General features: G+C 43.7%; 1 long non-coding RNA gene across 5 annotated transcripts; it reads left to right on the forward strand.

Annotated features, from left to right (window-relative positions):
- Positions 1 to 1,390: 1,390 nt before the first annotated feature.
- On the forward strand, positions 1,391 to 20,633 carry LOC310825656. Of its 5 annotated transcripts, XR_014555390.1 has the most exons (7): positions 1,391 to 1,971; positions 2,769 to 2,893; positions 3,507 to 3,598; positions 8,062 to 8,105; positions 14,718 to 14,770; positions 17,827 to 17,933; positions 20,403 to 20,633. It is a non-coding gene; the product is annotated as an uncharacterized lncRNA (long non-coding RNA). The 5 variants fall into 5 exon arrangements; XR_014555391.1 differs by lacking the exons at positions 17,827 to 17,933; positions 20,403 to 20,633 and having other exon boundaries at positions 1,415 to 1,971; positions 8,065 to 8,105; positions 14,718 to 14,822; XR_014555392.1 differs by lacking the exons at positions 17,827 to 17,933; positions 20,403 to 20,633 and having other exon boundaries at positions 1,417 to 1,719; positions 14,718 to 14,822.
- The last annotated feature ends 4,091 nt before the right edge of the window (positions 20,634 to 24,724 follow it).

The raw sequence follows: 24,724 nt of genomic DNA on the forward strand, positions 1-24,724 counted from the left end.
CCATTCTGCATCCTTTATCTTTGTGCTGGCTAATTTAATTACATCTAAACCTCTACATCTGACATTAGCTCTTGGGATGCAACATGTATCCAGCTCATTTCAGAGGTCCTTTGTTCATTTGGATCTCAAGGGAAAGGGAAAAAGAATGGAAGTATGATTTAAAAAAAAACAAAAAACATTCCATTAGCTTTGAAACAGAAAGCTAGGGGGAAATTGTATCTTCAAATATGATGTTACAACTTTATGTGCAGAAGTACTATCAAGTGTCTGGAAGGTATGAATGACATTGAAAAAAGATTTTGCTAAACCAATGAAGTAAGAGAGAAACCAACCGGCCAGTCTCAATAGGGCATGAATGAATGGTCTGGATTTCTACATAGCCTAAGGTTGCCATATTTCAAACAGTGAAAATCCGGACAGAAAAGTTGTTGAGCTTTTTGGGTAAAATGACAAAAAAATAAATAAATGCAGTTTTGGAGCTATTTTTATGGGGAAATGACAAAAATGGCACTGCTGACAAAGGCTACCATAGGTCCGGATTTTCCTGAACATTTTCCCAATTTCTGCCCAGAAATTTCTGCCAACTGCAGTATTCTGGATATGGCAGCCCTAACATAGCATTACCTGGGAGTTAGCCCATTGAACATGGCGGAACTTAATTTTGAGTAAATATGATGAAAAATGTAACCAATCCACTTTAGATTCTTTAATTCCCATGATTCAGAAGTCAACAATTTTTTAAGGAAATGTGTGGTGTGTTTATTCCTTAATTCTAAATTCAGCTTTACACTGCAAGCCTTTACATGTCTACTCTGAAGTAAGTCCCACTGGAGCTTACTCCCAGATAACTGGGTAAAGGCTGTGCAGTCTTACACCACAATCCTAGAAGTGAACCCCACTGAGTTCAATAGGATTTAGTCTCTAGTATGTTCCTGATCATTCTCACGGTTTCTATTATTCTCACGGTTTCTATTACTACTATTATTATTATTATTATTATTATTATTATTATTATTATTATTTCTTCCAATTTTTTTCCCTTACTCAAGACAGCTTACAGCTAAAATTTTATTTCATTCTATTTATCCATTGATTTTTTTTTTCTTTATAACAATCTTACGAGATAGGTGAGGTGGAGAGGCTGCAGTTGGCTCAAGGAGACCGATGTAGATGTGTACATGACATAAATATGTGCAGAGAGATAAACGCAGGAGAAGCTTCTTGATGTAGAACAGAATGTCGTATTTTCATCTGAGAAATGTTGGAGGGTATGATTATGAAAGTTTCATGGTCGTATCAGAATTGTAAGAAATCAAGAGAAACAGAGAACATTCAGAATAAATTTAAGGAGGCCTGCTTGTGGATAATCCCACATCTTTCACATTTGGTGTACCTGTGGTAGGCTATGGGACCATGTTCTTCACATCAAATATTCCCACTTTCCCAGCCCACAGATTGTTAATATACTTGTTATTTATATAGCACACCTATACCAAGATATGTAAAGTGCTTACTGTGACGTAGAGATGGCATTTATGTGCCAAGACCCTGTGACCCGCAGTTCCCTAGGCAATGAGTAAACACAGAGACAATGGTGTTTGGTTTATGGGTTCAAATAGCCCTCAACTTCATTGGTTACAGGTGTGAGCGGTTTGGCATACACATTGGATGAAGCCAGACTATATCATTCCTGCTCATCTGCTGGGAGAGCATCTAAGGGTAAACCACCATTAGCGGGAGCACTATGACCCACATCAAATAGGGGTACTCCCCCCCCCAGGGGTCCCTGTTGGTGGGAGTGGTATGGCCCTAGCCCCCGTCTGGGCATCGGGCAGAAGCCAGTCTCCCCGGATCAATTTAACAGGACACCCTTAACAAAGCGGGGCAGGCGGAGGCTACAACCTCCCCCCCCCAACCAACCAAAGGCTTGCCCACTGCCTAACCTCACAAAGTTGTGGTTATTGCTATGAAGTAGGTGAAAACCCAATGGCCTGTGCCAATTTGCCAAGTGGGGGAAATCCCTGCTCGGCCCCAAAAACAGCGGCCAACATGGTTCATAGCAAGGTCATATCAAGAGCAAGAGGAGAATTAGGGGGCGGGAAGGTGGGAGAACCGACGAGGGTGGCCACCTTGCTGTGGCCCCCTTTAAATTCCCTCCAGGAGCATGCCCAGCCAGTGCTGATTGGTCAGCCAAGCCCGCTCCCAGAGGACAGCTTGGCCCGTGCCCCTGGCACCATGGGCAGAGGAAGGGGGCAGTGGGGGTGGTCCGCCCCAGGTGTCACCACTGAGGGGGGTAACAAAATGGTGGGTGAGACTCACCATGGGGTCTGCAGAGCGCCCGAGCCATGCGTCTCTCCTGGGAGTGACACGGTAGCTTGGGCGCCCCCAGGCTCTGTGCTGCCCCATGGAGCGTCCTGCCCTGCCTGGCCCCATGGGAGGCTGGCCCTGGGTGTGGGGCACACGCGCCGCCCCAGACGCCCACCGCCTCTCCCTCAGCTGTAGGGCGGCTGAGTGGGAGGAAGCAGGCAGACTCCTCGGAGGCCCCACAGTGCGTCCTGCACCTGCTGGCCCCATGGGAGGCTGGCCCTGCCCCTGGGTGTGGGGCACACTCGCCACCCCAGACGCCCGATCGGCTTCCTCCGCTACTGTTTGGCATGACCAGGTGCCAGCAGGACAGCCAATGTCGTACCCCCTGCCAGATCACCACGGGTTGCAAAGCTACCCACCATAAAATGTGGGTGGAGTCACACAATGTTACCCATATGCAGGTGATGCTTTCGATCAGATAGCTGAATATGAATCATCTTTGATGGGCACCATTCAAAACAGCAAGGGCAGAATTCTGACTGAAAACAACGAGGCGCCGCCTTTCAAAAGTTCAGCTCAAGCGAAAGTGACAGAAATGCACTTTTGACATCGTATTTCCCTTTGTCCACCTAATCTAATACTTCAATTTTATAGTTCAGTAATTTTAAATTAAAAAATGCTTTAGCCTTTTGTTCAATAGCATTAACATAAAATTCTGGCACTGCCACAAAATTAGCATCCTCAGTAATCACCAGCTTAAGCCCAGCTACTCAGAATGTCTCACTATCGTATTATTGCTTCTTCCATTTAAGATTATTATATTTCTCCAGCCTTTGTGTAGAAAGCCGTGGCTGCAGTACTATCGGTTGCTGCTTAGACAGAAATGCTATTTTTAAAAACGCAATTGCTCTAATTCCTTCTGAAAAGGATACTATAAGCCATTTTGCTACTATAAAAGCACAAGGGCATAACAAGTGAATCTGGCACGAAAACATACTTTGTCATTCTGCACATTTGTGAACGCATAAAATATAATCACCGAGTAATGATAGCTGCTTCTTTCTTCTTCTTTTTCAAAAAACAGAACACTGGATTAATATCAAATTATGAAAAAAATAATGATTTAATACACAAGTGGCAGCCTTCACCGGCAGTTTTCATTAAAGTAGGCTAATGACTATTTGGGATTCTTTTTCAAGGCTGAACTGGCAATGACACCCGCAGCGAAAGGTGCCTAAAATGATTTGTTTTAAGTCCTCATTCATGGCTTTTCATAGCTTCAGCTCCTAAGGTAGGACGCGTTTAGGTCTCATTCACTTGTGCATGTATATCACTCAATTTCTCTGCAGTCGATCGCTCAATGTCTAGCAGCTGAATATGTGAACTGATTCCACTTTACAATACAGTGGTAATCTTGGTTCACAAACGCCTTGGTTCCCAAATGCTGAAAACCCAGAAACAAGTGTTATGTTTTTCGGAAGTTGAACATCTGGTGCGGCTGTCGGCTATTGTTACCAGGGCGCCTGCACCAATCAGAAGCTGCGCCTTGGTTTTTGAACATTTTGGAAATCAAACGGACTTCTAGAACACATTAAGTCTGGTGCTTTGGTTTTTGCTATTTATTTTGCATTTTTGTTTTTGAGGCTTTCTCAGTTAATTTGTTTTCGTGCCTCAAGAAACATCACTCCATGTATGAGCCCACTTGCTGCCTGAAATCTAGTCTGCAGGCTTTTCTGTCAGTTTCATTTTTGTGGGCAGTAGCGACAATCACAGCTCAGAGTAGGGGTCCTTACAGTGGCAGCTTCAAAACTCTGGAACTTACAGGAGGTCAGATGCCTCTTGCTCAAAACGATGCAACTGGTTTTGGGTTCTGTGGCTACTAAATATGTTGTTGGATATTCTCGATGTTTGTTCTATCTGTATTTTTTTTTTAAGTATTTATTGTAAACTCCTCCAAACAGCCAGAAAAGTGGCATGCCAATATTTTAATATATAAATAAGTAGATGGATCAGAATGCATCTTTCCCATAGTCAAGGGGAGCCCAAACGTTTTTCAAAGAGGGCCAGATATGATGAAGTGAACATGCATGGGGGCCAACCAATGTTGTTGAGTTGTTTTTTAGGATCTTACCCCAAAGTTGTTGAACCAACCAGCGGGCCAGATTAAACCAACCAGTGGGCCAGATTGAGCCCACAAGTCGGACTTTGTACATGGCTCCTATAGTCCTATTGCATTAAAAATGGATCCCTGAAATATATTATTCTTTTGTGTAACTAGAAACGTATTCTAGAATAAATGAGTACAATGAATTCTTTTTTTAAAAAAAATACTTGCTAAATTTCAACACACTTACTTTTGGTTTGGTGTTTGTTTTTTTCTCTGTCAGGTTTTTTTGGAAACTATCCAGCATTCTGGGTAAAACTCAGTATTGCAAGGAGGAAATAGCATTTCTGATCGAGATGAGATTTTTATCTGCAGTGCCTATGATCCAACAATTCCCTCGGTGACAACAAATATATCATCACCTTTCCATTGTAAGGCCTGTAGCTATTTTCTTTCTTGATACAAACAACTTTTAATACATCCTTTCATATGTTAGCAATATACTTCCCCAGATTTATCATAAAATCAAAACTGGAGAGAGAATTTTTCATTCGGAAGACTAATGGCTACAATAAATTCTTGAGCTAGGATGAAAACATGAAGAGGAAGTACGGGGAGAGGAAAGACTCCCATCATCAATATCCTGTACAAAGGCTTTTGTTTAGTTAAGCTACAGGATGATCCAAGGTTTGCAGTTCAAAAGAGCCTCTTCTGCATCTACTCTACGTAAAGCCCTAGTGGGCTTTATGCTCCAGCAATGAGGTATGTGTGCAACCTTGCCAGTTTCTAACCCTGCTTCCCTTCCTCAAGGTCTGCAAAGCCCGATAGACATCCTGGTTAAAATGGGAACCCTGGTAGCATTATCCATGGTCGAGGCTAGTGGAAAGAGGGCTTGATCATTGTGTTGTGTTGGGTGATATAGGGAGTGGCGTTATCGCCTTCAATAATGGGAGTCCCAAGCTGTGATGGCCTTTCTAGGTCAAAGCTAGCACGGCAGGAAGCAGATCACGTGACCAATGGCATCTCTTGATTCCAATTTGAATATTTGAATGTGAAATGTGCAGAGCAGCCTCATGGACGCAGCTGTCTCGGAAACAAAGTATCATCTGATCCCGGTGTTTTCACAGCTAAGAACATAAAAAGATAAGAAGATCCCTGCTGGTTGAAACCAAAAGTCTATCTGCTCCAGCTTTCTGTTCTCACTGTGGCCAGCTGGATACCAATGAGAAGCCGCCAAGCGGGGCACAAGTGCAAAACGCCCGCTGTTGTCCCTCAGCAGCTGTTTTTTGGAGTCTTATAGCTGCTGATGATATACAGGCATCACGACAAGTACGCAATAACAGCTTTATCCTCCGTGAGTTTCTCCAGTCCTCTTTTAAAACTATCGACAGCCCTTTTCAAGCATTCTGTTTTTTTGCGTGATAGAAATCATGTGAGGGAGAGCAGGGGTGCACTGGAAAATTCCACACCCTCCAGCATCCCTTTTCCCCCATCCTGGCTTTCGTGAGTTTGATGGTGAATTTTTTTGAAGGAGGGAGCCTGCTTTATGGATGGAGGGATTTCTGCACCGTATAGAATTGGGGATCTAAATTCTGCCAAGAGCCTCCATGAATGCAGAGGTTTCTCCACCTCAGATGTTTGCCCTTACCAGATTCTGGACAGCTGGTTGGAGGAGGGATGGGGATATACCCAAAAAGTTCACCAACATGTCCTTGCTTTTCCTCACAGGATTTTCATTGCACAAAGAAACAGAATGCCTGAATTGGACTTACGTTGATGGCCATGACCAAATCTTGTGGGGCTTCCTAGGAATGACCCATGCGAAAACACTGCACTTCTTTAAAAAAAATATTAAAAATATACTTTTCAGGTTTATACATTTCACTGATTTTATGATCATTGTGACACTTCAAAACTTGACTTCCTCCCCCCTCTTTCTGTGGTCCCTTAAAATTATTTTTAATATATTCCGCATATCCAAATTAACTTAATCTGCTCATGTATTCGTCTTTTTTAAATATATGCTCTTAGGAAACTGCAGCTTCTTACCATAATCCTGTCAGTGCTCTTATCTGTTTACAATTTATCTGTAAATATTCAATAAACCATTTCCATTCTTTTATAAAAAGTTTGTTATCTTGATTTCTTATTTTTCCGGTAAGCTTTCTCCATTTCTGCATATTCCGTAAGTTTTTGTATCCATTCTTCTTTTGCTGGGATTTCTGTGCATGTATTGCATGTAGTGGTTGCAACAATGAATCTACCAAACAATCATATCAATACAAATGGATACATGCAAACATGTGGCAGTATCTTCATGGCTAAGCTGGCGCAGTCATTCTAAAAACAAATCTTCATCGCTGTAGGAGAGTGGTGGGGAACCTCAGGCCCAGCAGCAAAAAGGCAGCCTTCCAGGTTTTTTCCACAAGCCTCTCCTCTCATCAACTCTGTTTGCACTCTCATTTCGCTGGCTGGAATGTGCCCTTGAACTCAGGGGCGTAGGAAGGGGGTGCGGGGGTGCAGGCCGCCCCGGGTGTCATCCCTGAGGGGGTGACAAAACAGCATGCTGCAGGGGGTGACACTAACCACGCAGCCTGGCCCGCAGCAAGCCCGAGCCACGCATCTCTCCTGGGAGTGACTCAGTGGCTTGGGGCCCTGCACTGCCCGAAACAGCAGCATGAAGCTTGCATCCTCCAGGTGGACTCCATGGGCAGCCTGCTGCACCACCCCCTTGGGCGGATCACCATGCCTCCCCCTGAGCAGATCTCCACGGCACCCCCATGCGCAGATCGCTGTGTTAGAATTCCTGCTCCATGTTTGCAGTCATGGGATTGTTGTCTATCACATGACTGTATATGTTTTGACTCCACAGAGTGGGAAGTGACAGAGACAGGGTGTTTGTGATACTGTGTTCCGTGAAGTGGTACTATTGTCCTTTGTCTTTTGTCTTTTCTGTCTGATACTAGAGAGAGAGGGAGCCATGTTGCAGTGCTCTGTTTGCGTTTGTATGTAAATAAAGTAGATTAGCCAAAATGCTGAGTTGCCAGTCGGGCAAGTGTCTCTGCAAGGGTCCTACTTGAGTGTAGGCTGAGCTCCTGACACGCCGCACTGCTCCTGTGGGTGTCCAAATGAGGAACAGAGAGGAGTGTTTACGTGCAGGTAGAAACTCTACTACTGAACCAAGGTAAAGTTTGCATCCACTGCTCTTCCCATTTTGGGCTAGCAACGTTGGCCCCCATTGGCATACAGCCCTCAAAAGGCAGCCCAGGCGGCAATGTGACTCTCAGGCTGAAAAGAAGACACCCCCCCACACACACCTTTCCTCTGTGACTTCATTCCTCAAGAACTTGTTGAGAAAGAGGGCGAGAGACCCTTGTTTCCTTCAACACTGAAAAGCAATATTTATATCTCAAGTAAAAGTCGACAGTTTCAAATGCAGAGAATTAATTGAATGTGTGTGTGCTTTCCACTGCTGGGAAACCGAAGAGGTCCACAATTCATATATCCACATAAACAATAAGAATATATAGTATTAGTTAATGTTAAAAGCACGTGCTAAATTATTTTCATGCCATTATGAGTTTGGATGTGCACTTTTCACAGCTACGGGTAAATAAATAATACTAATTTAATTTGTTTTCCCCTTACAGCAGAAATGGAAAAGGAAAGAACAACGTTCCCAGTAGAGCACTTGGTTAGTTATTACTTTAGAGAGCCGTTTTAGTCAATACATGCACCTGGGTCCCAGGCAGTGCCTGCATTATGGTCTGCTCAACAAAGCAACACAAACTGAAGGGGGTGGGGAACTGACCAAGTAGCATATTCTACATCATCCAGTATGTCAAATTCTGCCAGGAATACTTATTTGAATTTGAGTGTAATGTGAAAGTGAAAGAGCAGTTCCTTTTTTAAAAAGTATTTTTTTATTGTTTTCCTTACATATTCTTTTCCAACAAATTGTATTAACACCATACATTCCCTTTGACTCTGCCGAGTCGCGACCCCCCTCCCTCCCCACAACTGGTATATTTAACCCCTTTCCACTACGCACATCATTCTCATATTAGTACTATTATACATTGGAGGTATTATGTCAATCCTGCTAGTGTCTTGACCTCTTTACAATTCTTCTTTAAATATTCAATAAATTTACTCCAGTTATTTTGGTATCTTTGATCTCCCTGGTCCCGGATCCTCCCTGACAGTTTGGCAAGTTCTGCATATTCTGTCAACTTCGCCTGCCACTCCTGTATAGTTGGTATATCTTGTACTTTCCATCTTTGGGCCAGAAGGGTTCTCGCGGCAGCTGTAGCATACATGAACAAATTTTGATCTCCCATTTTAATTTCTGTTCCTATTAAACCAAATAGACACACTTCCGGTCTTTTGGGGAAAGTATATCTAAAAATTTTTTTGTGTTCATTATAAATTGATTCCCCTTTTTTTTTTACCTTATCACAGGTCCACCACATATGGAAATAGTCCCCATCTGCCTTTTTACATTTCCAACATTTTCTTTTTTTCTATACATTTTAGCTAATTTTACTGGTGTCAAATGCCATCTATACATCATTTTTTAGCAAGTTTTCCTTTAAAGCCATGCATCCTGTGCATCTCGAACCCTCCTTCCATAATCTTTTCCACGCATCCAATTCAATGTTATGCCCAATATCGATTGCCCGTTTTATCATTGATTCCTTTACTTCTTCATCTTTTGTATACCATTCTAGCAATAAACTATACATTCTTGATAAAATTTTATCTTTACAGTCTATTAACTCAATTTGGAATTTTGATTTTTTATCTTCGAACTAGAATAATAATAATAATAATAATAATAATAATAATAATAATAATAATAAAAGGTGAAAGGTGAAAGAGCAGTTCCTGGTCAGACTCCAAACACCCAAAAATGCATACCGCTTTGGGATGATTTTGTGCCCTGTTGACGTATTTGTGAAACTTCAAAAATGCACACAGTAGGGATGTGCACAGATGATTAGGGTTGTTGTTTTTTTTACCCCAATTTAATATTTTGCATAAGAGACCAAATCCATTAGGACCAATATGGCTCCAAATCCTGATTCAGGAAATCTGGTGGTTTTTCATTTCACTAGTCATTATTATGAGAAAAACAAAAATTGTTGTAACTTTATTTCTCTTTGACAGAAGCAGATAAAATTTGCAGGCAAAGTAACCCAGTCTAAATGGATAATATCTACTGAATTTCAGACAAATATGTTTGGAGGGTTTTATGCATATCACCTGTAAAAAAGGGGGGGTTTAAAAGTTTGAAACCGTCTCCCTCTGTTTTTTTAAGGATTAGATGAAATTTTCAGGCATGATAGCTTCTCACAAGGAGATGACAACTGCCAAATTTCAGAGTGACAGATACAGCTGTTTTCTTATAAGGGCAGCCTTTACAGTTGTGAGTGGTTAAAACAGCTCCTGTGTTGTTTGTGGGGCGAAAACCAATATATATGAAAATAGCATATGTCAGAGAGTACTCCAGAAAAATATCAGAAGGATAGGTGCAGGGGTTAGGGAGCGATGGTAAATGGGGGAGGGGAATAGCTGTCAGCTCGAGTTCTGCTCAACTTGTACCAAAAATCACAGAAACAAAGCTGATTTGAAAGGAGTAGGTGTGGGGGGGCATATGCGAAACCAGAAGGACTCAGACTTCAAGCGTTTTCCAAGCAGGCACCATGTGAGTTTAAGGACAAGTATACACAACAGCCCTACAATAATGACTGCTTTTACTATTAAGCCCATGATGGCTCTCTGTTTTTTTTAAATAATAATTGTTTGCCATAGGAAACTACCTTCCCCAAGGGTCATGTTCCTGCTCCTAATTAAACAACACAGACGATGATGATGATAATAATAATAATAATAATAATAACAACAACAACAACAACAACAACAACAACAACAATATATTATTTATACCCCGCCCATCTGGCTGGGTTTCCCCAGCCACTCTGGGCAGCTTCCAACAGAATATTAAAATACAATAGTCTATTAAACATTAAAAGCTTCCCTAAACAGGTCTGCCTTCAGATGTCTTCTAAAAGTCTGGTAGTTGTTTTTCTCTTTGACATCTAGTATAGCAGCCCTTCTTGTCATTAGTACCACCAAATAAGTCACATGAGGGGGGGAACAGGGGAAACTTTTGGGGTGTCCTGGTTTTTACTTTTCAAAATACAACAACCCTAATTCAGGCCCAAAGTAGCTCATTGTGGGTGAGCCCAGGCTGAACTGAGTCCAGGGACCGTTGTGCATCATTTTTGCGTGCTGAGGTCCCCAAGACACCCCAAACCCAATAACTCAAACTTCACACATTATTTTTGTTTAAGGTTTTTGGCATAATTTTGGCCACAACTTTATTATCAATACAAATTGTGAGTGGTTGCTTAGGCATTGGTTAGACTATCTGTCCTCCCCGCCTTGGGGACAGCCCTGACTCCGTAGTCAGTGCGGAAGAGCAAGATCAGGGTCAACTGGAGCTGCGAAACAGACCCTCAGCTAATCCCCGCATGCTCCTTGGAACTTACACGGCCCGCACCCTGCACCAAGGGTTTGGACGAAGGGGATGGTAAGTTCCAGAATTCCTTTAACGGAATACCCGTGCAGCATTGGAGGGGCAGGCCCAGCCTATCCATACCCCTCCACCAACCAATTTTAACCAATGCCTAACCGCCAACCTTACAAGTTGTGACGATTTGCTACGCAGTAGGCAAAACCCAATTGGCACACACTAATCAGCCAAGAGGTAAATTCCTACTGGGCCCCCGCACCAAGGCGAACGACCCCATGACAGGCATAGCAAGGTCAAGCGAAGCCCAACAAGGGAGGGCGGGCGGGAGATCCGATGTCCACAGCAAAAGAGAAAGAGAAAGCTGTGGACCTTGCTTAAATAGCCACTGACCCCACCCCTAAGTTTGCAACATCAACTTTCCCCAGATAACCAGATCCTCCCATCTAACAAGCCCTGGCTTTAACTTGCCTAGCAATCATGGGGTGCCTTGTATAGCCCCATCCGCAACCCGTGCTCTCCTTTTAGTGAGAACACGCTTTAGCAGAATCTAAATATGGGCAGATGCAATGCTTTTCATCTAGTTTAACTGGATATGTTTGCGATGTCCTTTATTGTTTTACTGCGCAAGCTGACAATATATAATGGGTGGTCAAGAAATTGAATGGTGGATGGCTGAAAGAATGAATGAGCATGGTGCAATTCAGTGCTACAACTACAAAACTGCCCCTCATCTAAAAAAAAAAAGTGTCCCTTTTTATAAAACACTAATTTGTCCCTTTTTATAAAACACACAGGGCTGGAAATCATTATGTGAGTAACACTGCAGTTGCGTGTTGAGGTCCCCAGGCCACCCCTCAAAATAACTCACAACTCACTCATAATTTTTGTTTAAGGTTTTTGGCATAATTTTGGCCACAACGTTATTAAATTACATACCTGTGAGTGGTTGCTTAGGCATTGGTTAAGACTATCTGTCCCCCCGCCTGGGACAGAACTGACTTCTGAACTCCCTCGGAAGCCAGTGAAGGGAAAACAATATTGGGGAGCAATGGAGCTGAGTCACAGGCCCTCACTGTTCACCCACGTGCTCCCCAGGGCTTGCCGGCCCTGGTCCCATTTCAGAGACTCGGACAAAATCGTGGCAAGCCCCTGGATTCCTTTAACGGAATTCCCTTCCAGCACCATTGGAGGGGCAGGCCCAGCCAATCTTTACCCCTCCTCCAACCAATTTATAACCAATGCCTAACCGCAACCTTACAAGTTGTGACGATTTGCTACGTAGTAGGCCAAAACCAAATGGCTCAGCCAATCAGCCATATGGACATAATTCCTACGAGGCCCCTGCCGCAACAGCAGACGACCCCATGACAGGCATAGCAAGGTCAACCAAAATACCCTGAACTCAGGGTGGGTGAGAGGGTGATCCGATGCACTCAGCAAAAGAGAAAGCAATAAGCTGAGTGCCCCAATATTTAAAACCTTCGATCCCACCCACCACATTGCACCATGCAATTTGCCCCAACAACCCAGCCATCCAATCATTGCCCCAGGTCAGCATATTCAGCCCTGCCTGGCAACAGAGGGATGGCTTGGCAGACCCCACCACAACACATGCTCTCATTCTCTTTGTGGTTTAAAAGATGAGATTTGGTGGGAGAAGGGATTATATTTTGTGCCTTCAGTTCCAATCATCTTTGCGATGTGGGAAAACAAAAATATAAATGCAGGAGTAGTTGCTCTCTGAAATGTACAAAGCTTGGTAGAAGGGTTTTATAAATGGGGAGAGGAACTTGGGAGCTTATAGAAACCAAGTCAGGCCCACGTGTCCTCCAGGAACACTCCTGTTGGCAAAGAACAATGCAAAGTAAGCATATGTAGGCTTCCGGTGACCCAGTATGGAAGGAAGGTGCTAAAAACAAGAGAATTGCATGCATAACAAACCTCTACAACAAAGGGAAGCAATTTAATATTACCCTATTTGCATGGATTGTTATGAACAGGCAGAGACAAACTCGGCCCTCCAGATGTTTTGGGACTACAGTTCCCATCATCCCTGACCACTGGTCCTGTTAGCTAGGGATGATGGGAGTTGTAGTCCCAAAACATCTGGAGGGCCAAGTTTGCCTATGCCTGATTGTGACGATAAAGCCCTATCTCTTGGTCAGCCATATTCCCACTAGGTGACAAAGACTGCATTTGGCAAACGATGGAAGTAATATGCAGCTGTCCCTTATGGCGATCAAACCTGCAACTTGCAACCTTGGCATTATGAGAACCACACTCAAAAGATTTTTGATTTTTGATTTTTTAAGTTACATCTCCCCTACCCCTCTAGTCTGATCTATATGTCCCCGGGACTTTTACTCAGAGTCTGTTCAAAGACTGATAAACAGTGTGAGCAACATAACAGCATCAGCACAGGTGTGTTAAATTCCCTAAATATTCCAGATACGAAACACAGTCTCAGCTGCCAAAACACTGCTGACTGTCTTGAATGACATGTTCATGCTTTTGAAAGCTGCTGTGATGCTAGAATACCGCCATCTGGTTGGGATGGGGGGAATTAAAGATCTCTGTTTTTCGAGATGCAAAAGAGAAATGGGACCCTCAGCTCTTTGGGATGCATCCAGGGGGCAGAGGAAAATCTCTTCTACATCTCTATTTAAAAGGAGCCTTTTCTTCCTTGCTTCTAATCGCCCTGCATGCAGAACAGAGAAGTAGTTTGGCATTTACTATCTCCCGAAGTCACTGAGTGATTGAGGCAAAGCATATTGCCTGACGGTGCACATAATAAATGAAAAGAGGGGAGCGGGTGGACCTTAAAAAAATATATCTTATTTCTGTGCTGGAAACCTGACATAGTTTAGCGAGGGATGAATGTCATCGCTTAGAAATGAAAGGTTATGCTATATTAGTTAACAAAATTGCTGCCTCGAGACAACGGAGGTAGCAGATGTTCCATCACATGACCCAGTGACCTTTACCACTTAAAGGTCAAACGCTGCGCCTTCGCACAAAAGGTGTCATTTGAGAATCGGGGTTTGTGTGTATTTGTCATGTAGCTCAATCAAGGAGATATGACAACAAATAGCTGGTCAAAGTCTGTCAGGGTCAGCCAAAGCGTGATAGAGTACTCCAGGTCACCTTAATGGCTCCAATACTACAATTCACGTCGATGTCAGCATGCATCGTAGTAAATGGCTTCCGTGTTATGTATTTTTCTTCACTAATTGCTTCTTTGACCTTATTGTTAACCAACCACTTTTGATTAGAAAATTGCTCCATGAAATCAGATTCTTACGGCAGCGTAACAGCTGTCTAATGGCTGTTGAGGTACACCCATCAATCAATATTTTAGGGCGTACTGGATTTTCCATTTGCTGTCGGATGACAAAAGAAAACATCTATGAACTGATAATAAGCAAACAATTTGCAGATGTAGACATTTTGACGATAGCACCTTTTTGGTTTATTTTCTCCAGAAAATAAACAGTGGAGTACAGTTTAAGCATCCGGACAATTTCTCAAATAATACCCATTGTCGAAAATAATACCAAAGCTGCAATCCTGCATGCTAACCCAAGAGTATATTTCACTGAATTCAGTAGGCCTCATTTCTGAGTAGGCATGCATAGGATTGTAATGTTAGGTAAGTGGGGGCAGACTTTGGTAATATTTCATAATATGGTGCCCTATGTGAGGCCAAAATTTGGCACCTCCAATTGGATCTTCTCAATTACGAATCTTCTGTATTTTGTGTCCCCTTAGCTTGGCACCCTTTACAAAGGAACCACCTCCATTGCCCTAAATCCAGCGCTGAGGTAAACATCAGCTTCATGTACTGGGACTCATTTTATTTTTCGCTACCTTAGTTCCCCTGTTTCAGCTTGCACTTTAAATGAAAAAAACAAATAAAGAAATGCACTTGGTTTTTTAAAAAAGGAATAAAATTCTGAGGGCAATTTACATACTCCATATTTAGTATCTTTTCAATCAATGAATGAGGAATTTGTCCTATTATACCAAGCAACTATATAAACCTCAGCTATACCTCTTGTAAATGGGACGCGGGTGGCGCTGTGGTCTAAACCACAGAGCCTAGGGCTGGCCGATCAAAAGGTCGGAGGTTTGAATCCCCATGACGGGGTGAGCTCCCTTTGCTCGGTCCCTGCTCCTGCCAACCTAGCAGTTCGAAAGCATGTCAAGTGCAAGTAGATAAATAGGTACTGCTCCGGCGGGAAGGTAAACAGCGTTTCCATGCACTGCTCTGGTTCACCAGAAGCGGCTTAGTCATGCTGGCCACATGACCCGGAAGCTGTCTGTGGACAAACGCCAGCTCCCTCGGCCTATAGAGCGAGATGAGCGCTGCAACCCCAGAGTCGTCCATGACTGGACCTAACGGTCAGGGATACCTTTACCTTCACCTTTATACCTCTTGTAACAAAGGTAAAAGGTAAAGGACCCCTGGATGATTAAGTCCAGTCAAAGGCTGGATGATTAAGTCCAGTTGCCGCGCTCATCTCACTTTTCAGGCCGAGGGAGCCGGTGTTCGTCCACAGAAAGCTTTCCAGGTCATGTGGCCGGCATGACTAAACTACTTCTGGCACAACGGAACACCATGACAGAAACCAGAGCGCACAGAAACGCCGTTTATCTTCCTGCCGCGGTTGTACCTATTTATCTACTTGCACTGGCGTGCTTTCAAACTGCTAGGTTGGCAGGAGCTGGGACAGAGCAATGGGAGCTCACCCCACCGCAGCGATTCAAACCGCTGACCTGGCAAGAGCAGGTTGGGAGTGTGCTAGTTCTATTTTGGAAGGTCTGAAGCTCAATCCAGATAAGGCTGTGGCACTATTAGTAGGTAGTTCCCTAGACTGGATGAATGGGAGGTTGCTGGCTCATGACAGGGTTATACTCCCTCTGAAGGATCCATTGCTGTCGCTTGAAGCTCAGGTGGCCTCCATGGCACAGAGAGCTTTCTATCAGCTGGACCAGCTGCACTTCTATGTGGACAGGGATAGCCTAACTTCTACAGTGGTACCTCGGGTTAAGAACTTAATTCGTTCTGTAAGTCTTCTTAACCTGAAACTGTTCTTAACCTGAAGCACCACTTTAGCTAATGGGGCCTCCCGCTGCGGCCGTGCCACCGGAGCATGATTTCTGTTCTCATCCTGAAGCAAAGTTCTTAACCCGAGGTACTATTTCTGGGTTAGCGGAGTCTGTGATCTAAAGCGTCTATAACCTGAAGCATCTGTAACCCGAGGTACTACTGTATTGTCTATGCTCTGGTAACTTCTAGGTTAAATTACAGCAACATGTTACATGTGGGCTGGCTCCGAGGATGGTTCGGAGACTTCACCTGGTGCAGAATTTGGCAGCCAAGTTCCTCACTGGGTTAAGATGGTTTGAGCATATAATGCCAATTCTGGCCCCAGCTACACTGGCTGCCTTTAGCTTCTGGGCCCAATTCAAAGTTCTGGTTTTGACCTATAAAACGGGTCAGGAGCACAATATCTTAAGGACTGCCTCTGCCCATGTGGACCAACATGTAGGGGCAGAGGAAGGGGGATGCAGTAGGGGCGGTCCGCCCTAGGCGTCACCTCTGGGGGGGTGACAAAATGCCGGGCGGTACTCACCGCGGGGCCTGCAGCGCTCCCAAGCCACACGTCTCTCCTGGGAGATAAGTGGTGGCTTGGGTGCACGCAGACTCTGTGCTGCCTGAACAGTCCACCCACTGCCTCCCCCTCAGCTGTAGGGCGGCTGAGTGGGAGGAGGCAGGCAGAATCCTTGGAGGCCCCACAGAGTGTCCTGCCCTGGCTGGCCCCACCCCCGCAGGCAGCAAGCCCCACCCCCGAGCATCAGGCACATGCGCCGCCCCAGATGCCCGATCAGCTTGCTCTGCCACTGCTAACCTGGACCCCACATCCATCCTCTGAAGCCCTTCTTCATGTGACTTCTCTACGAGAGGTCTGGAGGGTGGCAACATGAGAACAGGCCTTTTCTGCAGTGGCCCCCCGTCTGTGGAATGCTCTCCCAAAGGAGACTCACCTGAGCCCTTGTTACATGGTAGAGGGCAAAACTTTCTCTTCTCCCAGGCTTTTTGCCAATTAAACAATCTATGGCCTTTTAAACTTGGTGGGGTTGTTATTTTTGTTTGATACTATATGATGTGTTTTTGCATTTTTGTATTGTAAGTCGCTCAGTGATCCTAGGATGAAAGGCAGTACAGTGGTACCTCAGGTTAAGTACTTAATTCGTTCCGGAGGTCCGTACTTAACCTGAAACTGTTCTTAACCTGAAGCACCACTTTAGCTAATGGGGCCTCCTGCTGCTGCTGCACCGCTGTAGCCCGATTTCTGTTCTCATCCTGAAACAAAGTTCTTAACCTGAAGCACTATTTCTGGGTTAGTGGAGTCTGTAACCTGAAGCGTATGTAACTTGAAGCATATGTAACCTGAGGTACCACTGTACAGAAATCAAACCTGAAGGAGCATTTCCACCCCATCGTTCAGTCCGGACACTGAGGTCCACTTCTGAGGGCCTTCTGGCCCTCACTGTGAGGTTACAGAGAACCAGGCAGAGGGCCTCCTCGGGAGTGGCACCCACCCTGTGGAACACCCTCCTGTCAGTTGTCAAGGAAATCAACAACTATCTGACTTTTAGAAGACATCTGAAGGCAGCCCTGTTTAGGAAAGTATTTAATGTTTGATGTTTTATCGCTTTAATCTTTATCATCATCTGTTTGGAGCTGCCCAGAGTGGCTGGGGAAACCCAGCCAGATGGGCGGGGAATAATAATAATAATAATAATAATAATAATAATAATAATAATAATACATCAGAAGTAAAACTGCATTGCTTTTCTTGCTCCCACTCAGGAAGCAGGTTATGTCCCACAGAAGTTCCCTTTCTTTTGAAATGAATGGGGAAACCTCTGCAGCTATTGCAGCCCCATATGCCAAACACAGACAGGAATTGGATTAGGGTATGTATGTGACAGAACCCCCTGGAGAAACATTAACTTACCCACGTCTAAGGTTTGTTTGACTAAATCCCTCCTCTTTTAAGCAGCATTTTTACACTACTGGACTAGCCATAAATTAATCCTGATATAAATGAGATTCAAAGCCCTACATAAATATAAATGGGAAAGCTTATAATTATTTGATTTATATACTAATTTAAATATTGACAAGGTCATTCTATCATGTAAAAGGCTTGGGCTTTATAAAGATGCACGCTTAATCTACGTTTTGCACATTTTTTGTTTGTTTGTACCCCCTTCCTTCTCTCCAGGTGGTTACTGTCAATTAAGAAATAAACTTGGAGAATATGGTTGCATGTACCTTTAATCGGGGTTCAGCTGTAGATATTAGTGCGGCAAAGTAGGTTGTGGTGAAATTTGTGTAAATCATAAACCGACGGGGCAGATCAGTTCATTAATCCACCCTGACAGGTTAATTTCATTCCATTTCTAACTTGTCAGTTCAGAACATGGAGCAAATAATCAAAAACCTTTAAATCAAATACACAAAATCAAGACTAATTGAATACATTTTGTGCACGCCAATAACCCAATCCATTTTTCAAAGGCTAATAAGAAAGCTTGTTAAACTGTAAAAAATATATGCCTGTTGGGTCTTGTAGGGCAAGAAAGATGTTGACATAGCAAATTGACTTTGGGGTAAATACATTCTGGAAGAAACGCGTTCAGAGGTGTGCCATGTGTGTGTGCACACAAATATGCCCTTCATATTTTAAGCAAGCCAAAGAGGTACTTACCCCGTCAGTAAATTTAAAGTGAATGTAGTGGAATTTATATATAGCTCATTATACTGGAGTTGTGAATATGAATTCTGCGTCCAGGGCAGCTGTCTACCAGCTCCGTCTGGTATGCTGGCTGAGCCCCTGCCTGCGTGAACACTGTCTCGCCAGAGTGGTACATGCTCTGGTTATCTCTCGCTTGGACTACTGCAATGTGCTCTACATGGGGCTGCCTTTGAAGGTGTCTCAGAACTACAACTAATCCAGAATGCGACCGCCAGACTGGTTCAGGCACAAGAGTTTGAACATTCTTTGGATGAACTCTTGCCACAACTATGAGCTTGCCACAGCTATCTTGAGTTTGACACAGAACCCACATGCCATGAGACAGCCAGGCTGGCAAGGAGTTGCAGCACCAAGGATAGCTCCTGGTGAGCCGCTTGCTCCAGCAAATGCCAGAGATGAGTTGAGGCCTTATGAGCCTTATGAGTTGTAGTTCAACAACATCTGGGGACCCACAGGTTGAGAAAGGCTGCTCTAGTCCAACCCCCTGCAATCATACATCAGCTAGAACATTGGTAGGCAAACTAAGGCCTGGGGGCTGGATCCGGCCCAATCACCTTCTAAATCCGGCCCGTGGATGGTGTGTTTTTACATGAGTAGAATGTCTCCTTTTATTTAAAATGCATCTCGGGGTTATTTGTGGGGCATAGGAATTCGTTCATTCTCCCCACAAAAAAAATATATAGTCTGGCCCCCCACAAGGTCTGAGGGACAGTGGACTGGCCCCCTGCTGAAAAAGTTTGCTGACCACTGAGCTAGATCATGTAATGGCAGGTGCCCATCCAGCTTCTGCTTAAAAACCTTCAGCCAGAACTCAGGTGGCGTTAAGTCAATACAAATTGGACATGCAGGCTGACTATTACCCCCCCCCCAAAAAAAAATGTAACTAAAAACCAGCACCAAGACATTTTAAAAGCAATATTTATGAAAGAACTCTGGTGCATTATCAGCCAGCTGTTCAGTGAGAACAGTAAATGGTTGACAAATAGAGGTCATTTGAGGTTAGTGCCGCGAGTCGAGAATACAAAATGTCTTCCCAAAACCATAGGGGTTAAATTTATATCTCCATTAATCTAGCTCAGCTGCATAAGAGGGTGTGACTGGTAGGGTAGCTCTTCTAAAACCACAGAGGTAGACAGTCCAATTTGTCATAGCTGCTGCGGACAGAGCAGGAGGAAAATTTCCATAAACTAGCCATTTGATCAGGCACTTCATAGAAGATAAATATGTTCATCATACAATTGTAGCATAATTATACATACCCCAGGACAAGTCTATGTTCTAGTATTGACTACTGCAAGTGAAGCGCCGGTAGCAAGCAATCAATGTTCCCTTTAGCGTGCGCTCTCAAATTGATTCTGAGCAAGTTACAATAATAATGCAGTGATATAAATCATGTTGCAGCGCTCTGAATGTATAGCTCCTTCCCTGCGATTTTTGGAAGACAAATTAGGCTTTATCTGAGTTATGCAGTTGGAAGTTATTCACGATGAAATGGAAATGCTCATCATGACTCAGGGAGACATTTCCAGGTGCATCTTCCCTGCTTCTTTTAAGAACATAAGGCAAATAGCGCAAAATGATGGTCTGAATATAGGACAGACTTGAAGCTCTCGCTCTTCTCTAGGCAATTGTGGCCGTCCTAACAGCTGTTGGATTATCCATAGGAGATTTTCATTCAGAGCATTACTCAAAGAAGCTTCTTGCAATTTTGGTGAGGGGGAAAGAACGTCTATAAGGGCCCCAAAGAGCTGTTGGCGCTACCTCGCAACTGGTTTCCAAATGAATGCCACCACTGAACCAGAGAATCATATCCAATGTAGCACTGAGTCATTTAGCAGTTTGCTTGTTGCACCGGAGGGAAATGCAAGCACATTACTAAATAGGGTTGTACAAAAGAGTGTAAATAAGAATCAGCTGTTGCACAATGGAAAACGTACTGGAGATGGATACACACACACACTTACAAAAAAAAAGAGAGAAAGAAAACATGCTGAAAGTCTGACGGTCCTGCTCTTGCCTCTCTCCACCAGGCCTAGGCGGGGACTGATAGACTACAAAAGAACTACTTTTTAATTGCGTGTTGTTGTTTTTAAAAAATTAAACTCTTTTTATGTTTTTGTGAAGGGTTATTTGGCTATTTCTGTTTATATTTTGATCATGTGTAATTTTATCTTGTAAACCACCCTGATACCTGCGGATATAGGGCGGTACATAAATTTAATAAATAAGGAGGAGGAGGAAGGAAGGAAGGAAGGAAGGAAGGAAGGAAGGAAGGAAGGAAGGAAGGAAGGAAACCTATGTCAGGAGCTCGTCCTACACTCAAGTATGACCCTGGCTGAGATACATGCCCAACTGGCATGTTCTCTCCCTCCTGGTCGATCTTTTGGGAGCTTCATTATCTTTCTTCAGCCTGAACATCACAGTGACTGATGCCAACCAACACCGGCACACTTAGGGATCCACAGAGTCTTCGCAGCTTGTGTAACAGACCTCAGCAACTCAGCACTTTTGCTAATCTACTTTATTAACATATAAACACACAGAGAGCACTGCAACATGGCTCCCTCTCTCTCTAGCATCAGACAGCAAAAAGAAAAAACAAAGGACAATAGCCCCACTTCACGGAACACAGTAACACAAGCATCCTGTCTCCGTCACTTTCCACTCTGTGGAGTCAAAACATACACCGTCATGTGATAGATAAAAATCCCATGACTGCAATCATGCAGCAGGAATTCTACCAACCTACCCCTCTCCGCTCCAGGATTGACCAGTCTATACAAGTTTGCCAAAGTCCGGTTTGTGATTCAGTGGTTGCCATTCTTCGGGGTTGTCAGACGACTGCAGACAGACAGTCAGGTTGGGCATCCATGGCAGTGACCAGAGGAGGAATGATCACCTAGAGAAGCGTAGACAGAAGAAATGCCATGGTGCATCTGCAGCAGCCCAGCTACAACAAAACATGTCTCTCCCGTATCAGTCTCTACAGCCACAGCAAGCACTGCAATCTTCAAACAGTTTGACTCAAGGGCGTCGGCTTGGGCCCTAGCTTATGGGTGACCAATGGTGCCCATGACATAACGGTGTTTCTGAGGCCTTGCGAAACCTCCGACGCAACTTCTGGTTTCTACCAGAAGTCATGTTGGAGGCCTAGCAGGCCCTCAGATGTTGCTTCCAAAGGTGCTTGGGGCCTAGAAGTCACGTCTGAATCCCCATGAGGCGTCATGAAACCAGGAGTTGAGTTGAAGCCCCACAGTATGGGAGCTGAGCCCCCACAAAAAAAAAATGTGAGGGCCCAGGCACCCAGGCCCCCTAGAGTTGGCACCAGTGGTTTGACTTCACCCACAAAGGCACATTCATCCATTGTCTTCCAGGACAGACAGATGCCAACAGATCACTTCATTCAGCATAAACTTCTGAATGCAGTTTTGGGGGTTGTGGTAATGATTTGGGCAAAATTGTACCTTTTTAAAAAGGATTTATTTATATCAATATATATTATGTTGCAGTTGTTTCACGGCCCTACATTAGTGGTTATTACTGTCATAATTGCTGAGTCTAGAAAGAAAGTGCTAATGACTCGAGGTAATTCTTATTCTTTGGCTGGATCCTGCATAAATCTGACTGTTTTAATATCCTGTGTTTATTGTCCACTTAATTCAGCTGCCAACGCAAAGCAGATTTGATATATAAAATCATGATCCTGAAAAGTCTATTTGGCAATTTATTAATATCGTGTCTCTGATTATAGCAAGGCTAAAGAGAGGAACGCTCTGTGTGAGCTTTTTTTTTTCTTTTTTAGTCCACATTGCATAATTCAGAACTATTTTTGGTAACTGGTGGCAACAATCCTACCTTTTGTGCAACTATGTTTGAATAAATAGCTAATATGAAGAAAATTATCCAGCTAAAGAAAAGTGGATTTTTCCAGTTTTGGAGTAACTTCTCAAACTCCACAATACAGTGGTACTTTGGTTCTCAAACTGCTTAGTTGTCGAACAAATCAGCTACTTCAAACATTAAAAACTATCCTAAACAGTGCTGCCTTCAGATGTCCTCTGAAAAGTCAGATAGTTGTTTATTTCCTTGACATTTTGTGGGAGGGCGTTCCACAGGGTGGGCACCACTACCCAGAAGGCCCTCTGCCTGGTTCCCTGTAACCTCACTTCTCGTAATGAGGGAACCGCCAGAAGGCCCTCAGAGCTGGACCTCAGTGTCTGGGCTGAATGATGGTGGTGGAGACGCTCCTTTGGTTATACTGGGCCAAGGCCATTCAGGGCTTTACAGATCAGCACCAACAATTTGACTTGTGCTCGGAAACGTACTGGGAGCAAACGTAGGTCTTTCAGGACAAGTGTTATGTGGTCTTGGCGGCCAGTCATCAGTCTTGCTGCCGCATTCTGGATTATACTTTGTTTACTAAGCAATGCAAACTGACAGACTTTTGTGTGGCTGACATGTTGCCTACTGCAGAAAAGTAAGACTTGCCTCACTTGTCCACTCCACTTCTCCCTCTAGCAACACCAACCTTCCCCTCTATCCACATCCATCGCCAACATGAAGCCTCTGAAACATCGTCCAAAGGGGAATGCAGCTCTGGGACTGGAAAATGAAGAAGTTCCCCATAGCTGAGATATATTCCAGATATATATTTGACGTGGCCAAAGACCGTGTCTCAAAGCATGTGGCTTGGCTAGGATGCCAATCATTGCAGAAAAGCGCAGCAAGCCCTTATAAACGGGGAATTTAAAACTTTCCATGCAGAACTGCTCCTCTCTGGAAATCATCATTCCAGTGGGCCAATACCATCCCATTTTTCTAGAAATGTCACCCTTGTCCTTTTTTATTATTATTAATCATTCGTATGTGCCCAGTAAATATGTGGGATGTGCGAGCATTTATCTCTTCCTGCGTGCGTTTCTTAAGCGCAGCTGTGTAATCTCACTAAAAGATCCATCCATTTATCCTTAGGCCCCTTACATTCTTCCCAGTTGTTTGTGTAAATATTAAGAAGTTACAACTTGCAAGAGAGATTATTTTACAGATAAGAATTTGACAGCTCAGAAGATACGTCCAAGGCCGGTTCTAATAGTGATATTTCATGCATGCAAACACCTGGCTGGTTGGCAATGAAATTTATTATCATTTTTTTTTACAAGGACTTCTGAATGCATTTATTTTAATATTATTTTTAGCTTATCATTGATTTTTGAAATTATTTTTACAGATTTTACAGTGTTCTTAACATGTGTAAACCGCCTTGATTTTTTTTAAAATTTCTTTTTTTACAATCCAGTGGTATATAAATTTTCTGAAATGGATTAATTATTCTACACACTTTGTGGTCAGAAATCTGCATCACACAATTTACAGAAATGTAAAGGAGAGCTGCGGTTTGGTTCATGTATTGTTTCAGGAAATGTGCATTACAATGCAAACCAAACCGAATTTATTCAGCTGAATTGGGTGGAGACTGCCTCCTGGAGTGATCTGGAGCTGTCAGGGAACAAGACACAAGGCAGGAAGAAGGAGCTTTGCCTATAAACTCCGCGGACAGAAACATACAGTAAAAGTGAAAAGGACTGAACCCTCCATTTACGGGCTGGTGAGTGGAGAATACAATCCTACCGGCTTCAGGAACACACTGGCAAAGCACACACTGGTACAGTGGTACCTTGGTTTTCAAGTGTCTCAGAAGCTGAATGTTTCGGTTTTCGAGCATCTTGGAAGCCAAACATTCCAGTTTTCGAACTACGGAAACCCGGAAGTAGTTGCTTCCATTTTCAAATGCGCCTCAGAAGTCGAACGGCTTCCGCCAAGGTTTTGTCAATTTTCTCAATTGAAATTGCAAACCACCCTTTGTGCCTTGGTTTTTGAACGTTTCGGAAGTCGAACGGTCTTCTGGAATGGATTACGTTCGAAAACCGAGATACCACTGTACAGGGC

This window comes from Podarcis gaigeae (genome assembly GCF_964106915.1).
Source record: "Podarcis gaigeae genome assembly, chromosome: 10".
Lineage (NCBI taxonomy): Eukaryota > Metazoa > Chordata > Lepidosauria > Squamata > Lacertidae > Podarcis > Podarcis gaigeae.